Here is a 13094-nt window from a genome sequence, read left to right as displayed (position 1 = left end):
AAATATAGTTCATATCACCTAATTTGATGTAAGAGTATGGTGTTGCCAAAGGTAACAGGAACAAACAGCTAGAGATTGGGGAAGAGGAGAAGGTAAAATAACCCCATGCACCAGCGCAGGCTGGGGGCTGACCTGCTGGAAAGCAGCTCTGCGGAGAAGGACCTGGGAGTCCTGGTGGACTGCAGTCTGACCATGAGCCCTTGTGAGTCTGAGCAATGTGCCCTTGTGGCCAAGAAGGCCAATGGTATCCTGGGCTGCATTAGGAAGAGCATTGCCAGCAGGCTGAGGGAGGTAATCCTTCCCCTCTACTCAAGCACTGGTGAGGCCACATCTGGAGTAGTGTGCCCAGTTCCAGGCTGCCCAGGACAAGAGAGACATGGAGCTACTGGAGAGTCCAGCGAAGGTCTATGAAGATGATGAATGGACTGGAGCATCTCTCCTTTGAGGAAAGGCTGAGAGAGCTGGGGCTGTTCAGCCTGGAGAAGTGAAGACTGAGAGGGGATCTTATCAATGTGTATAAATACCTGAAGGGAGTGGGGCCAGACTCTTCTCAGTGGTGCCCAGCGACAGGACGAGAGGCAACAGGCGCAAACTGAAACAGAAGTTCTGTCTGAACATGAGGAAAATCTTCTTTACTGTGAGGGTGACTGGGCACTGGAACAGGTTGCCCAGAGAGGTTGTGGAGTCTCCATCCTTGGAGATATTCAAAAGCCATCTGGACAGGGTCCTGGGCAACATGCTCTAGGTGACCCTGCTTGAGCAGGAGGATTGGACTAAGGGGTCCCTTCCAACCTCAACTGTTCTGTGATTTTGTGATTCTGTGTAAAACATCCTTTTTGCTGACAGTCGGCAGTTACACCAGGTCAATATAAATGGAACTACACCCTAAATGCTGGTGCTTACATGTGAGCTTGTCACAGTAGTCTTTCTTAATAATTAATGGAAAACAATTAGTAAACCCAACAGTGTACAAAAATTATGGCTAGGAATTTAGGAGACTCTATAAATGAGATTGTGTTTCAGTAGTTCAGACCACAATTGTGGTAAAATTTCCTTCTTTGACTAGCATAGTATCACACATTATGTCCACATTACCAAATAAAAGAGAACCAGAGAATCACTCACATACTCAACTTCTACTTAGCCACACCACTTCCTTTTTAGTTCAAACCTTGGATATGTTTTGGATGCCTGTTTTTAATCTCAAAGGCAAATTTGCAGGAGGGGCTACTCCCAGAATGTTGTTTCCTTCCACTGTCCACTTTTTAACACTCAGATATGATTCATGCTCTCCTACGACACATCTGAGTATGCAACATATGCTTCCAATTCCATGTTATAAAAACATTAGTATCCTGGGAGACACCATAGCCTCCATGTTATTTGAGGCACACTAAACCAGAAGAACAAGGACACAAGAAGATAGTAATTGTGTGTGTGGAGCATGACATGAGGCCCATAGGAGTTTCAGGGCCAAGTGTGGTGTATGGGGATTGCCGCTAGTGCTCTGGAGAGGACCATCACTGGGTACTGTGGACCTGGGGCAGGCAATTCTGCTTGATCTCAAGGCGAGTCACCTTTTTCTACCCCGCTTATTTAGTGGTATAGATGGAGAACATTGAAATTATTTGTGATGATAAACTTTCACCAAGATAAGTACAATTTCCCTACCCTATGCAAAGCCATACATTTTTGCACAGTTCTGTGTCATAGAGATAACATGCAGATTCCCATTTTTCTGGCCCTCACAGTTAAAAGAATAAATGAGGCTGGAAGCCTGGTAAGTCATGTTCATGTTTCTGAGGTGGAATCTTTTAAAAAAGAACTATGACATGCTTAAAAAGACTGAGTGACATAAACCATTAGCTTCATGTGACATTAGCCAACATGCATTTGGGAATGAAAGGGCAAAGAGCATCTATTCTGACAAAAATAAAAAGGATTTTGATGGAATCCACTCTCTTTATTTGATGCTACAATAATTAACTTTGGCCCGGACTAACAAGGGCCCTCGAGGACTGGAGGTGATGTATCTCAGTTCCCACAGGACAGCTTCTCCCTGCTTCCTATTCCACTTACTGAGCAATAATGCTGGCTCATCTTGACATTAATGTCAGGCTTTTCTGTTCATATGACCATGAAACAATTACCTTAAAATGGCTTTAAATCTCTGTTGATCTATTTAGGATATGGCAACCTAAATTGTCAACAGGTTTGTGGAATTTTTGTTTTTCCCTGCTTCTCCTTACTACAGAAAGCCAATGTGAATTTACACATCATGCAGGTTCTTAGGTAAGCATTCTGCTTTTTACTTCAACTCCTTAAAAGAAGGAAATAGTTCCAAAGTTATGAGCCCCAGGATATCTAGGGAATTACAGACCTGGGTGCTCCACCTCCATGCTTGTATGAAACTGACGTGAGAGTGAAATTAAGGTGAGAATATTAAACATTTGACTCAGTATCACATATTGTAGGCACAAATTCATACAAGTGAAAATTATGCATTTTTATCCTGTTAGAGGCCTTTTGAAAAGTTACTAAACTTTAGATTAATGTCACCCCAATGGATATAATTTACTTAAAAATATGTATCTTGTGATAGTGTGGTTCATAAAAGCCTATAAAAGGGGATAACTAAAAGATAAAAGACTAAGCCATGCTACGGATTTTTAAACTGGTGAATTGGTGGGAAAGTATTCAAAAGGAAGGACTGTACCTCAGGTGGAATAATGGGGTTCATCAAAGATTGAGAACTGATGACTAAGTGTTGGGTAGTACTTTTTAATGACTGAAGAGGAAATGAAATTCAAATATGTTCATTTGATTAAAATGTAATCTTAGTTATAAACTAAAAAATTCCTTAAAAAATCCTGAGTGACTTAAATGTGTTAAAACACTGCGTAGTATGATTACAGTATGCTAGTTAGTTTTAATTCAGATAAATGCAAAACCAGTCATCATTAGAAAAAAGAAAGCAATTCAGAGAAAAACATCTTTCCTAATAAAGCAGGTCTAAAGTTTAATAGTTCCTGTTCATGGCTATAGCAGTAATAGAAAATAAACATATGGAAGTTGTCTTCAAAATACAGTTATTTCTAAATATGTCTGCCATGGATGCAATATCTGATCAGGCAAGAAACATGAATGATTTATATTTAATGCATCCTTTGAAACTAACAAATATTTTTATACTTATTTTACAAACACAAAACTGAAATGGGCTGAATACTGTAATGTCAAATCAAACTTTTAATATAGGTATCTATGACAGGTGTGATAAATCATTCGCTACAGGTCTCTCTCTCTCCTCTCTCTCTTTTTCTCTCTATTTTTTTCTCTCCTGCTGCTGGCAGAGGACTAGCTTAGATTGTTAAAATTTGCGGAAATTGTCCCATCATAAGGGTAAGAGTTTTTGGTAATGAAAATGAAAATGAAAATGAAAAAACTAATTTTTCTTCTCAGAGCACAATAGACTGTATATATCTAAATAAATGCAAAAGAAAAAGGTTATCAGGTTTTTTTTTTATGTAGACATAGAAAAAAATCTGAAAATCCCATTACATTTGGACAATTCACAGATGTTAATATCTATATAAATATGTTTTAAAATGTGTTTTGTTCTGAAAAAAAATCTTTTTCATTGATGTAAATCAATGAAAAAATGCATGGCTGAATCATTTTCAAAGCTCAAGAGTTTTAGAAAGAGTTCATGCATTATGCAACATGAACCATATAGCATGCGCCGCATGTGCCAGCTTACATGTTTGCTGTGTCCAGTATGCCTTTGATGTTAAATCTACTGTATTTGTTGTGGGTATTAGTATATTCTAATTTCTCTGTTTCTTAGTAAATCCACAGTATATTTCTGCCATCGGATCTTCATGTAAAAAATAATTGTAATCTGTATCAGTGCAAAGCAATAGCCTTCAATCTACAGTTGTCCATAACAGACCATGCTGGAGCCTTTGGTGATTTGAAATGGTCCTGAAAAGCACTTTGCAGATGAAGAGGAAAGGCTCAGGTGCTGGTCCTCTGGTGATAAAAACATCAGCATATTTGAGTAACCCTGAGCTTCTACAGATGGAAAGTTTGCAAAATAGAGAGAAAATTATTTTAGAATGGAATTTTATGTTAGCCAGAACTGCTACTAGCATTTTCTGTAGTAGTATGTCTAATGCCAGCCTCTGATGCGCCACAGTCTTGTTTAACAGACTCTATGGCAGGTAACAGATGTCTTCCAAAAGGTTCATCACATTAGAAGACTGTTACTGCCATTTTTTAACCAATTACCAAATATTTATTTGTAAATATAGAAGAACTTTGAACAAATAGTGCTTCCAAAGCTACAGTTTTGCTTTCTTCATGATGAAGATAAGAAAAAATGCCATCACACTTTCCTGAAACCAATGTTCTGTGCTGGGATTCTTCTGAATGTGACCTTTATTTTCAGAAGGATATGTTCTTAGAAAGAAAAGGCTAGCATAAGTAACAAAATGCCATCTTATTCCCATGTGCTGGATTGTTTGGGTTACTTGGATAAAACAGTGCATCCTACCACTTTGGTATTTGAGAACAATCCATGAAAATTCTTCCTGCTAAAAATATCCTATGATTATCTTTAACTTGTGCAGCTTTGTTTTACAGCGAGGGAATCTATGAAGGACAGTGCTTATTAAGACTGCTTTTACTAAACGTAGATCACATTAGAATTATTCACAGTAAATTAGAGAGGCTATGCTAGAAAATTCCCATTGTATAAGAATATCATATGTATATCTCTACAGTCAAGATATTCTACGCTGGACAGTAGGGCCATCTATTAAATTTTTACTGCATTTCTTATCTGTTACGTGATAAAAGTAAATAAATGTCTTTAGGTGTTCAAAAACCCTAAAACATTTAAAGATAAATCATGCGTAGTAATTTATATTGTGGTATGACGCATATGTACCAATATGTTTTAATTTCTTCCATAGTCTTATAGCTATTTCTATCACAGTTTATACAGGAATATATAGTGAAATTACTGAAATACTGCATTTCACTGCATTGGGGAAACAGGGAGTGAATCAAAACATTTCAGCTGCATTCCTACTCTGAATCATAATATTAAAGAATCTTCATTGACTCTACAGACATATTATGCTCATGGATTTCTGATTCACCATAGCAACCACATAAAAAGGTGCTTAATAAAAGCAATTTCACTTGAATTTTCTATGAAAATGTATCTAAGCATAAAAATACAGATACAACAATACATATGTTGTCACACACTATGTACAATCACTATATGATCTGTAACTTTGTTATAGGTTATATATAACTTAATAATAGAACTGATCAACTATATTTTCATTCATTGGCAAATTCTGACATTTTGAAGTTTCCTGAACTAAAATGAAAAAAAAGATTTTTACATCTAACTACATCACAGTATAAATAGATTAGGAAATGTCAAAATATTTACTCTTCCTGTGTTTTAATAGTTTTTTTAGTAAATATCAGAAAATTTCAGTATAAAGCATTAAATGGATGATATTAAATATTACATTAAATCGATATAAAATATGTTAGACTCAGATTAAATCTTAATATACTTCTTTTTCCTAGGAAGTGGAAACATGTTACTGTTGTAAGAATCAATATTATGGTAATGCTCATATGTCAGATGATCATAAAAATTTTTATCTTATGAAATGGTTTAATTTAGCAAAATATGTTTTCTTCTGGAAAAAATGTTTCATCAAAATATTTAGAGCAATTTAATTTATGGTTTATAAGTAACATATAAAGCTGAGAGAGATTAAATAATAGGACATTACCTCTCCAAGGAACTTAAATTAACGTGAAAGCTTGATGGTTTTAGAAAAACTTTTACAGATAACCATTGTAATTTTTTTTTTTTGGACTGAAAAATTAGGAAACTAGCTTTTGAATTCTCTGGGCCATAATGGCAATGTCCATACAAGTATGTGAGAGAGGGCCATGGAGTGCCTACTCGCTGTTAGGCTGTTACGTTCAAAATTTTGTTATGGGTGAAAGGAAATATACCTTTTGTTACCCCTAAAGCTGGTTTCCTCCAGCTCTCAAGGGTGTGTTTCTGTAACTGACTGTTGGTGAGTTGTTCATAGTCCTGGAGGTCTCCAGAATAGTCCTGTGCCCCCTCTGTTTTCGTCTCATACTTGTACTCCTCTATGCTACATCCTGGACCCCCCACTTTCAAGCCACCCACATATCATACAAGGTTTGTTTTCCTCTACACTGCATCTTTATGTTAGCAGTAAATACGTCTTTCTACACAGACTAGCTACTTGTTACTATTAGCTATGTAAAAATTGTGGTTATGCCACGTGATTATAGGAAGCTAAGCAAAGTGAAACAAATTAGGCAATAATCACTTGGTCATTCGAAAATTGCTGTTACAGCTAAATAAGCTAAAGCAAAGCTCCAGGCAGGCCAAGATGAATTCAGACAGAGCCTGACAAGCATCAGCCCAGTTAGTGCAAAGCCTGTGTCCTGTAACTAGTAATGGCAATGCTGTATTTAATGGGCTACATGGCTCCAAGGCTAAGTGAGGCCATCTGGCTTGCTTCCTCTCTGCTAAGGGCTGGCTGTTGTTAAAATGCACTGGCTGGTTCCAAACAACACAGTGCTTGGTTCTGGGTCTCCCCATGGTGCCAAGTAGTACCCCACTGGCAGAACACATTACCATTTTTTTGTGTGTGTTTTTCAGCTCCAATTATGCAAAATAAAATATGAGGGCTGTGTGGCAGCTCACCAGAGTGATGATTTTTTTAGTTCAAAATTCAGTGGGCATGTTGCACTGTGCCATGGTATGTGCTATAATCACAGGGAGGGAGTGTAAAGAGGCAAAGCCTTCTTAGAGTAGTGTTGAAGGACTAAGGCATGTGAAGGATGTTTGTTTTCCTCCCAGTTTGAGGACAGCCCTTGTACTCCTTGTGTCCCCACAAATGTACTCAGGCTTTGTCTTAAACGAGTTATTTGTTGGGGAGCCAAGAAATCAGGAAGCAAATTAACATGTAAGCAATGCAGATGATTAGGGGCGGAGTGTTCAAGCTTATTTTGCAGTGTAGGCGTACCCATGAGTCTAAGCACAAGTCCATGCATCTTCACTTTGAAAAGAAGAGCTCTGAAGTTTTGAAAGTGTCTCAGGTAAACAGTAACGTTGTAGCACCTTTCTTAGACAACTAGTGCCAGGTATTTTACATATTTAGAGTATCAAATATGACAGTATTATTAAAATTATCTGTACATTCCTATCCAGAAGTCCATAAATAATTTCAATTATTGATTTTAATGGTGCACCTGCTCCAAGTTACTGCAGTATCATTAATGACTCATTAATGTGCTTAGATTTCCTGCTGATACCAGCTGAATGAATGAAGAATATTTCCTGTGACATATTGCAAAATAATCAGGAAGGCAGAGAAATTGTGCATACATTTCTTTCTATTTTAATGAATTTAGTTCTTGATAAATATATTGTATTGGCAGAACTAGAAAGGACCCTGTCAGATGTGTGCCTTTGGGAACATTAGGCACATCCCCTTTTATTATTTTATGATTTTTAATAGTAGTAAGACAGATGATTACAAGGAATAACATTGGCTAGCACTCTGGAAGAAGGACCATTTGGTTAGAATAATTTGATTAAGACCATCTTTAAAAGCAGATGGACAAAAAAGAGAGGAAGGCTTTCTTGAGATGTGTGTCTGGAAGGACACAAAATTACTAAGCCATTAAAGACAGTGACACCACAGAAGTTGCTAAACCAACTAAGCTGAGGAAAGGCTAAAAACGAGACTACCTGTTAGTGTGCCATGGTGAATCTTAGTATCCTGCTTCCCCAGCTGTCCAGATTGAGTGGACTTTCTGTAAGGCATCATGCTTACCACCTCTCCCACATCTTTTCTAGGTACAGAATTACTCACTTTGAACTGGGAATAGGAAAGCACATCCAAGTCTAGTTGTGCAATATAGCTCTCAGGTAAGGAAAGCCATAAACAAGATGATGTACTAGGTAAAAGATACTTCCCCCTCACTTCAAAAAAAAAAAAAAAAAGGCAAAGTAAAAATTGCAGTAGAACATGGAAGTAAAAACAAGATCTTGAATTTGTCATGTGTATGGAAGGATTGTCAGAATTAAATCTTAGAAAAATGCAGAGGGGAGAAGAGGAATTTGGGAGCTGACAGAATCATTTTAAGGGGAAGACGTAAAAACTCTGAAGATAGCTATCTTCCATCATAGATAGCTCAGCTCTTAATCAAACTACCCCAAAATCCCTAACAACACTTGTCATTTTTGTGGTGTGGCCAGTTACACACTATGACAGGGAATAGGAATCTATCCAGCAAAAGTAAGTTCTTTACTGCAGGAATCAGTGGTCAAATTTTTTTGGCCTATGTTACATAGGAATTTAAGTTAGATTAACAAAATGGTTTGATATGTAAGGCTATCAAACCATTTTTAAGAAAGTTATTTCAAGAGTTGCTTTTTTTCTCTGTTGAATCAAATAGTAGGAACTAGTCAGCTGCTTTCCTGCACTCCACTAGAAATTGGGTTGTTACTTTCTAAATTAGATTTAAAATATAATTTCTTTGTGAAATTATACATTTTTCAGAAAAAATGGCAAATTTTAAATCTGGAAAGCATTCTTTATAGTGAATTTTACTCTCTGTTTTTTGTTGATTATTTATCATATTCACCAAATAGAATAGAGCAGTCATCAGTCTCTCCCCTGGCTACTCTGGCACATTTACCAAAAAAACAAGCCCAAAATAATAAGGTTATTTTTAGCATACAATAAATTTATCCATCTATTTTATCTAACATCTAACTGTGCAAGAAACACATTCCAATAAACTAGCAGTGGAGGTCTTACTGATTTACTGTTTTTTTTTTTTTTTTTACATTTTTCTAAGATTTAATTTTGACAATTCTTTCAGCATACCTTTCTCATGAAGTAGTGCATTTGCCAGGAAGACTCTGCAATGATGAATTATCTTACTTTTGAAAGATACTTTCTACCAAGCTGGTCATTCATTCACACATGTAACAAATAGTTGTTATCCAGCAATCCTATGGAATCTTTCTGCTGCTGTAGTTTGTTTTTTAAAACAATGCAATTTCTAGTAGTTTTTGCTGCAGTGCAGTACAGATAGCCATATCTGAGGGCAGTTGAGTTATGAACAGGAAGACAATTCAGTCAAAGAAAGGAGAACATGTAAAACTAGTCAGGAGGCTGCCCTTGACCATCATTAGATTGAATTAAGTTTGCATTTAGTGTCAAGAGAGAAAATGTGCTTAATCCACTAACTCAGCATGAGCATTTGTATTAACTAATCCTCTCAATCTGTAGCAAAATGTCATGCTATGCCGCTTCATAATGTAATGCATTCCAAGCTCAGGATAATACTTTTGGTTTGGAAACAGCTTTAGCCTTTCGATCTACCATTCACTGATGTCTCTATTAATGGTTTTTCTAGGGTTATTAGTGTTTGTTCGCTTGTTTGTTTGTTTTCCCTGACTGAGTACTGTTTTGCTTGGTTTATCTGAATTCTGTGTCATTGATTTTGCCCTTTTGATTATTTGCACAAATCTGTAAATGGGATGATTTTATATATTACTTTCCACAATACCTATATTTTATTGATCCACAAATATTTTTCTTAATGTTGGTAAAGGTAATATTCTCAGCTATAAAAAAATTCAAAGAAGTTTAGATAATGTGTGATATGAATGACAGTATTTGTATAAACCAACTCAGTTTTAGGTATTTATCCAAAACTGAATGTTTTCATGAGCTACATTTCACTTGACAAGATTGACTGAAATCCTATAAAAGTAGCTTCTCCTTTTCATGAGATGAATATAACTCAGAAATGAGCCAGATATTTAATGAAAAAAAAATGTAATATTCTTGGACCTTCCAGTTCATGTTTGTTCACAAAATCAATGTGTTACCTAGAGAAACTCTTCCTAACATGATTACTGGGATGGTATTCATCAACTCAAACATAGATGACTATAGGAAAATACAGAGTAGACATCTCCATCTGAATTTGTCAGCCTGGGTTCTCTTATGGTCAGCGGAGCGCAATGGAGAGCAGCAGACATTTCTCTTCTCATAAAAGAGAGGTCTAAAATAGATAGGATGAATGGTTCTCTAAAAGTGTTTGTTTCTCTCCTTTGACTATAAAAAGAAGCCTGGGATGATTAGTTGGTAAAAATCTAAAGCTAAATGAGTTAGATCCTATCATAGGTATTTACAGATAGATACTTCAATTCATATGTAAGCCTACATTATACAACACACATAAATGTGGATGATTAAGTGAAACGAATCAGACAAGCAGCACTACAATGAAAAAAGCTTTAAAACTACATGCCACTGTCTTAGTAAAATTATTTGATAATGAGTCATAATTTGATATCCTTGCTTACTCTGAGTTGAATCTTGATAAATGGGATTACTAGCTAAAGTAGTACTGGTTTTGAGAAAGACCCTCTGGGCACTTCAGTTGTTCTTAAACTTGAATGGGATTTATGTGTGCTTTAGGATTTGCATGCTCTAGAATCTAGAAATTTCTATCCATATATTTAAAATTGAATTATTTTTATACTCAGTTCTTCATCGTGCCGAAACAGATATGTTAACATTCATATTTTATTTGTCTTTGGCATTATTACATATTTCAGGGGGGTCTTGTTTGTCTTTTGTTATGTAGCGTTTAGTGATCTGTGGTCATTTCATAGAAACATAGTATCTATCTGATCTAGGAAGTTGCTCTTTATAATGGAATGGTTACAAATGAGTTATCTTGTAAGAAAAAAAAAAGGTTCAAAGAAGAATTGATGCCAGCCAATACATCTGTTCTTTTCTGCATTGGTATGAAGCACTGAAACAAGATCTTTGGAACATTTTTTTCTATGCTTTCACAAGACACATGGTGAGTTTGTCTTGCATAAACATGGCCAATGGTTGTAATTTAACATAATATATTTATTAACGGAAGATGATTACTCGGAATATGAATTAGTTGACTGATTTGAGTTGCAAAAGTAGATTTTATTTTTGTTAATGTGTGATATATTAACAGATCTACTTGAAAATCTGTGTTTGAAAATTTAACTCTTTACTAGTGAGGCATGATTTTTTCAAAAGGCAAAGCCTTAGGAAACAAATCCAGTGAATGCCTAAGGTTCCTGTGTAATACAAAGGATAAATAGGGTCCCAAATCCTTCACAATGAAAAACATTCAGAGAATTATTGGCTAAATGCTTATCCACTGTCCAGAACTGGTAGTTTTAATGGTACTGTCAAGACAGTATCTGCATCTACAAAAGGCATAAATCTGGAGTCAGGGATAAAAGGTAGCTACAAGTATGTTTTGAGAAGTTCTTTGTTGTTACTGTTTCTTTTTTTGCTAGGAGTGTTGGACAATAAGACATGGAAATTGTCTCTGTTAACAAACTAAACACTACCAGGGCACACTTCCAGAAACTGCCTATATTGCTAGCCTGTTCAAATGCTGTTTCTGTTCTGTGCCTCATCTATCAGTTCCAAGCCAATGTCTCAGATACTGTAGAACATGTAAGCTAGCAATAGCTTTAGGCAGCTTAGTTACACATTTACAGTATCCAAATAGCTCTGTAGACTCTAAAGACTCATTAGAGTCTCAGTTTGACTGAAGGACTCAATTTGAATGTCCATACATAGGAACCTTGTTCCATGTGAAATGTCCTGGTAAATCAAAACTTCTGCAAAAGACTGGAATAAATGACACAGGACCTCTGAGAGACATGTTGTCAGAGATCTGTTATGGCTGTTGGGTGCCTGTAGCTGGGCAGCTGAATAAAGCCCTGATGACTGGAAACCCAGTGACGAATTGAGTAATGAAATGTCTGATGCCTAAAATTAGGAGTGAGTTGAATTGTACATCTCTTCCAAGCTAGTTGATTAGGTTACTTGTATAATCAGTGGAGAAATGCTGGCATCTCTAGAGAACAAGTTGTTGCAGCTCTCTTAGGGGTAGGATAAATGACTGTCTGGAAGTGCTTCTGTCTATTGGGGTAGAATGGGAACCAAGAAGTCTAGTTCAATCTGGCAGATATTGCACAGGATGTACAATAGGTTTAAACCTTTCTGAACTGTCAAATGGTGATCATGATGCCCTAGGTTATCTTAAATGGTATTAGATGCCTATATTTAGGCAGCTAAATTGATTCCCTAAAGCCCATTTAAATTTAAGTTTAAATGTTCAAGGTTTTTGTTTTGTTTTGTTTTGTTTTAGAGCTGGCACTAGCTCAAACAATGCATTTTTATGTTTAGAGTCCTTAATTTCTTCATTGCCTTGAGCATAAGTAATAGTTATTAGGAATTGCCAACTTGAGGAATAAGCAAGTCTTCATATGAAAAAATATGTGAAGTGCTTTCTAGAACCCCAGAACTACACTGATATCATTCCTTCAAAATCAAAATACCTTATGAAGGAATAAAAAACACATTCTCTAAACTGGGTAATTTTAGAGTTGCTGCTTGTCCTTTAAGAAAACAAATGAGATTGTTTTGAAAGGTCACAACAGTATTTGCAACAAGTACTTTTTTTGTAATTTTACAGTGATTTGGGAATCTGTCTTGAGATAACAATCTCTAGCATCAGTACTACTCACTGCAGTGCGAGTTGAAAGAAAAATTTCTGAAGATTCATCAACAGTGAATTACGAAGATTTCTGTGACTTCTTTAAATACAACAAGATGCTGAATATGTGGACTGATAAAGGGTACTGCAGGTAAAAAACAGATCTTCATTGTATTTTCAAATAAAAATTAAGGACCTGAGAAAACAATGAAGTTGTAAACATAACCATGATGTTCATCTTTCAGTTAAATTCACTGAAGTCTTTCTGATGAAATCCCAACAAAGGGACTTCCACAGAGATATGATGTTTGAGTTGTGGAGGTGGCATTCATATTTCCAAAGTATGTAGAGATCTTTGAAAGAAACTCTGTATTGAGATTCTCTAGTCCGAATGGACCAGTTTTTGACAGTTTTGTAATCAATAGCAG

This window comes from Dromaius novaehollandiae, chromosome 1, assembly GCF_036370855.1.
Source record: "Dromaius novaehollandiae isolate bDroNov1 chromosome 1, bDroNov1.hap1, whole genome shotgun sequence".
NCBI classification, from domain to species: domain Eukaryota; kingdom Metazoa; phylum Chordata; class Aves; order Casuariiformes; family Dromaiidae; genus Dromaius; species Dromaius novaehollandiae.
The sequence above is the reverse complement of the archived record's forward strand: the minus strand, read 5'-3'. Positions refer to the sequence as shown.